A 5,777-nucleotide genomic window follows, 5' to 3' on the forward strand; every position below is an offset into this window, starting at 1 on the left:
TTCAGGCTGTCCATTAGGCCTGAAAGTGGTGGAGCATCTTGTTAGTGCTTTCCATGTGGCTTCCACAGATGCCGAGAAGGGGGTGGCCTTGTTACTGCTGAGCTATGGTGGAAGTCCTCATGTCCACCTGGCCTCCTCTGACACCATGGTGGGTGCAGGTGGAAGTCCGAGCTCCTCTTGCCATCTTCACTGACCCTGCAAGGGGTTGGGGTTGGGGTGAGGAGTGAGCTGGGACACATCACTACAGCCTAGCAAGCGTGGAAGTCTAGGCTCTCTAATTGGCCTTTGCTGGGGAGATGGCATTGCCATCACAGTTTTGCCATGACGTTTGACCTGAGTTGAATGACTATTGTGTTAAAGTATCCGTCTTGCTAGGCTGACCCTTTCTTTTTTTTTTTTTTAATTTTATTTATTTATTTATGATAGTCACAGAGAGAGAGAGAGAGAGAGCAGGCTCCATGCACCGGGAGCCCGATGCGGGATTCGATCCCAGGTCTCCAGGATCGCGCCCTGGGCCAAAGGCAGGCGCCAAACCGCTGGGCCACCCAGGGATCCCTAGGCTGACCCTTTCTATTCCCTTAGGTAGAGAAAGCCAGCTTTTCTTAAGTGTTAGTTCTGTCTCTGCCCATTGGCATTTCTAGATTGCTGGCTTCTTTAGTATTCAGTTTGGGATATAAGAAGCAGAGAGAAAACCCAGGGAACCAACCAGCAAGGACTCAATCTTGAGTTCCTAGATTCCTAGCCAGTGGATCTACCAGTCTGCCTCTCTCCACCTTTCTTTTTTTTTTTTTTAAGATTTTATTTATTTATTGAGACCGAGAGAGAGAGAGAGAGAGAGAGAGAGAGAGAGGCAGAGACACAGGCAGAGGGAGAAGCAGGTACCATACAGAGAGCCTGACGTGGGACTTGATCCGGGGGTCTCCAGGATCACGCCCTGGGCTGCAGGTGGCGCTAAACAGCTGTGCCACCGGGGCTGCCCTCTCTCCACCTTTCAGATATGTAAGTATATCTATCTATCCCAAGGTTTTTAGTTACACTAAATGGGAAGAATAGGGGAACGTGTGTTTCTTACATCTTCCTGAAACTAAGTCTAATATTTTTCATTTGATATGTAATATGATTCTATTTTCCGAAAATTATTTCTTTCTGCCTATATATCTACCTAGAAAAATGTTCACCTGGCCAAAGATGATCATTTCTGGGTGGTAAAATTTCAAGTGAATTTTTTTTAGCTTTTTTTTTTTTTTTTTTTTTTTAATGATAGTCACACACACAGAGAGAGAGAGAGAGAGAGAGAGGCAGAGACACAGGCAGAGGGAGAAGCAGGCTCCATGCACCAGGAGCCCGACGTGGGATTTGATCCCGGGTCTCCAGGATCGCGCCGTGGGCCAAAGGCAGGCGCCAAACCGCTGCGCCACCCAGGGATCCCAGCTTTTATTTTTAATATTGAGATATGCTGTTTTTAAAAAAGAATAGAGGTATTAAAAAAAAAAACCAGTATGTGGTTTGGGGAAGGTTGGTTGGGAGATATTAATATCTGCAATGAAATGTTTACATCCTAGAAAACCCAGCTAATTTTCTTTTGAGTGATTGTAATCAGTTAAGAAGAATTATTTTCCTGTTGTCTCCTAGTGTGGTTTACCTCTCATCATCATTTAGCAATTTGAATATCCAAGAGGGACTATTTATTGACTTAAAAAACAAATCTTGTCTTCAAATTCGTTTGAGGGGGCAGCCCGGGTGGCTCAGCGGCTTAGTGCCGCCTTCAGCCCAGGGCCTGATCCTGGAGACCTGGGATCTAGTCCCACATTGGGCTCTCTCCATGGAGCCTGCTTCTCCCCCTGCCTGTGTCTCTGTCTCTCTCTCTCCGTCTCTCTCTCCCTGTGTGTGTCTCTCATGAGTAAATAAAATCTTTAAAAAAAAAATTCATTTGAGGAACAGAGACACTAGGCGTGTATGTACTGTTACTATTCAAAATATAAGTGAAATTTTAGGCAAATGAGAAAAGGCTACATAGGCATAAAAAAATCATTCCATTGTGAATGCCATGGAGTCCTTCACTTTGGAATGAACAGTTATATGAATGGCATTTCAATTTGAAAAGATCGTGAGATTCTTTTGAATAATAAACTATGAGTTCTCAAAAAAGAAAAAAAGAGATATTCTTTATGAAACGATCCACCAAAGGTTTTGCTCTGCCCATCTTATTAAAACATTCTGGGACGCCTGGGTGGCTCTGCAGTTTAGTGCCTACCTTCCACCCAGGGCGTGATCCTGGAGTCCCAAGATCGAGTCCCACATCAGGCTCCCTGCAGGGGGTCTGCTTCTCCCTCTGACCGTGTCTCTGCCTCTCTCTCTGTGTCTCATGATTGGATGAATAAAATCTTTAAAAAAATAAAATAAAATAGTCTAACATATACATACAAATTTATGTACAGTAAAATTGTAGACAATCTAGCATAAAACAAGTTTGCCTATAAATCCATCTTTCCCCTCATGCACTTGTAAGAAATGTGCTTTGAGAACACACTGGCCCTCAGAGGTGGGTTACTGATTTCTTAAAGAATTCAGAACTCTAAAGTGAAAGCCCGGCTATCTGGTGCTCTTGAATTCCAAGGAAATGGATTGCTACATATGGCTCTAATAAAGTTTTAACATAAACGTCTGTGGAAAATCTGAGGGTAATCTTGTAGAGGGATATTAAATTTGCGGGGTCTGTTGGCTGTTTACCCCTGAAGTGTTAGGTCCCCATCTGGTAAATGAGGTGAATTCGTTGACACTTTTTTCCTAAGGAGTCTGGAGAGCTCTAAGGATTGGTAAGAGGGGCTGCCCTTCCCTTTTTAAGCCCTGGTTTAAATCTAACCCGGGTTAACCTTGTGACCCTGAATTGTTGGTGTGAAATGAGGTGGTGATCTCAGTCTTGCCTTAAGGAAACGCCTTTCACATAGAAATTGGCACTAATTGGTCTCCCTGTTGACAGGCTTAGCCGAGAGGCCATGATCGAGTAGGCAGTGAGAACAGAAACTAAATGACCCCACCACGGCGCAGCGTGTAGGCAGGCGGACACGGAGGCCAGCCACCAAGGTCTGCCCTCCTCCAGCAGCATGGGACACGGACAGCACAGGAGCTGGCCCCAGGAGGCCCAAGGTGTGCCCTAAGAATGCTTTCCATATGTCTGGCCCTGTTCTGCAAAGCAGCCTGGGCGCTCAGAGGGCTCTAGACCAGGATTTTGCAAATTTTTTCTGTAAAGGGCCAGAGAGGAAATAGTTTTGGCTTCCCAGACCATCCAGACTTTGTTGCAGCCGCTCAACTCTACCAACAAAAGCAGCCACACCTAATACCTACATGACTGAGTGTGCCGATCTGCCAACATAGCTAGGTAGACATGGAAAATTGAGTTTTATGTAATTTTCACATGTCGAGAAATATTCTTCTGGGGGGTGCCTCGGTGGCTCAGTTGGTTAAGCGTCTGCCTTCAGCTCAGGTCATGATCTCAGGGTCCAGGGATGGAGCCTTGCATGAGGCTTCCTCCTCAGTGGGGAGTCTGCTTCTCCCTCTGCCTCTGCCCCTCACCCCTGCTTGTGCTCACTCAGTTGCTCTCTCTCTCTTCTCTCTCAAATCTTAAAAAGAAAGAAAAAGAAAAAAAAATCTTTTTTCTCCAAGCATTTAAAAATGTAAAAATTGGGACATCTGGTTGGCTCAGCAGTTGAGTATCTGCTTTCAGCTCAAGGCATGATCCTGGAGTCCTGGGATTGAGTCCCACATTAGTCTCCCTGCGGAAGCCTGCTTCTCCCTCTGCCTGTGTCTCTGCCTCTCTCTCTCTCTCTCTCTGTCTCTCATGAATAAATAAATAAAATCTTTTTAAAAATAAAAATAAATAAAAATGTAAAAATTATCCTTAGCTTACAGGCCATACAAAAACATTTTGGCTCACCATCTGTAGTTTGTGACTTCTGCTTTATTTATTTTATTTTATTCTACTTTTTAATTTATTTACTTTTCTGTCGTAATTCTTTTTTAAATTCAAGTATAGTCAACATCCAGTGTTATATTAGTTTAATTATATTAGAATCAATATAATGGTTCAACAATTCTTTTTTTTTTTTTTTTTAAGATTTTATTTATTTACTCATGAGAGACACAGAGAGAGAGAGAGGCAGAGACACAGGCAGAGGGAAAAGGAGGTTATGTGGGACTCGATCCCGGGACTTTAGGATCACGTCCTGGGTGAAAGGCAGATGCTCAACCACTGAGCCACCCAGGTGCCTCATGATTCAACAATTCTATACACTTCTCAGTGCTCATCAAGATATGTGCATTCTGGGGGAGCCCAGTGGCTCAGTTGGTGAAGCATCTGCCTTTGGCTCATATCATGATCTCAGGCTCCTGGGATCCAGCCCCAAGTCAGGCTCCCTACTCAGCAGGAGTTTGTTTCTCTCTTTGCCTGCCCTCCCACCCCGACCCTTAGCTCATGGTTGTTCTCTCTTAAATAAATAAATAAAACCTTTAAAAAGAAAGAGATGTGTACTCTCAATCCCCTTTATCTATTTCACCCAAAAAATGTGGAACAAGTCACAGATTTGTGTGTCATCCTTGCTCAGAGGCCGTGATAATCTCTATCACTTCCATTTCAGTATATATACTGCCAAGGCAAGCACTAGTGACCTCTGTCTCAGACCTAGAGTTGGAGATCTTCCTCACTTCCACTCCTGGCTCAGTCACTAACTAGCTATGAGACACTGGGCACTTGGTTAGCTTCTGTGGGCCTAAGTTTCTTTATCATGAGTGTGTGTGTGTGTGTGTGTGTGTGTGTGTGTTTCTTTTTAAGATTTTATTTATTTATTCATGAGAGACACAGAGAGAAAGAGAGGCAGAGACACTGGCAGAGGGATCAGGCCCTGGGCTGAAGGCAGTGCTAAACCGCTGAGCCACCCGGGCTGCCCTATCTAGTGTGTTTTGACAGAATGGGGAGGAATATGAACAAATGAAATGAAGTTTCTTTTAGCTATAATAGTAGATTTCCTGATTCTATTATAGGAGCATAAGTCACCCCAAGCAATGTTACATATGTGGAATAGAAATTAGTTAATTTAAAGGACATACATAGGGGTGCTGGGGTGACTCAGTCAGTTAAGCATCTCACTCTTGGTGACTTGGCTTCAGCCCAGGTCCTTATCTCAGTGTCTTGGGATGAAGCCCTTCAATGGGCACTTGGCAGAGGGGTTGCTTGAGATTCTCTCTCTCCCTCTGTCCCCCTTCTCTAAAATAAATAAATAAAAATCTATAAAAGCTAACACATACATCTTAATATTCTCAGTGTGATTCTTTGTCCCAGTAAGAGGAGCAGTGTCAATTCTGAAAGCAAGACCAAGATTTAGAGACTGTTATCTCTGTTTGAAGGCTCTCATCCCTTCTGTTTTTCCAATGCTATTTTTTTTAATATTTAATTTATTTATTCATGAGAGACACACAGAGAGAGGCAGAGACACAGGCAGAGGGAGAAACAGGCTCCATGCAGGGAGCCCGATGTGGGACTCGATCCTGGGATTCCAGGATCAGGCCCTGAGCCTACAGCAGATGTTTAACCGCTGAGCCACTCAGGCAATCCCGCTATTCTTTTTCTTTCCTAGGTTGTTGGTTTTTTTTTTTCCCCCTTTTTTCCTTTTTCCTTTTCTTTCTTTCTTTTTTCCTTTTTGTGGATGGGGAAAGTATGATCCCAGAGTTTTGTAGAAAACAGAAATTGTTTTCCTTCAAAGATGTTATTTTAAAATATTAAT

General features: G+C 43.7%; 1 non-coding gene across 1 annotated transcript; it reads right to left on the reverse strand.

Moving 5' to 3' along the window:
* Window positions 1-4,556: 4,556 nt before the first annotated feature.
* Window positions 4,557-4,658, reverse strand: LOC112929117 (U6 spliceosomal RNA). The gene has a single exon (XR_003236877.1). It is a non-coding gene; the product is annotated as a U6 spliceosomal RNA (small nuclear RNA).
* Between the last annotated feature and the right edge of the window lie 1,119 nt (window positions 4,659-5,777).

This window comes from Vulpes vulpes, chromosome 4, assembly GCF_048418805.1.
Source record: "Vulpes vulpes isolate BD-2025 chromosome 4, VulVul3, whole genome shotgun sequence".
NCBI classification, from domain to species: Eukaryota; Metazoa; Chordata; class Mammalia; order Carnivora; family Canidae; genus Vulpes; species Vulpes vulpes.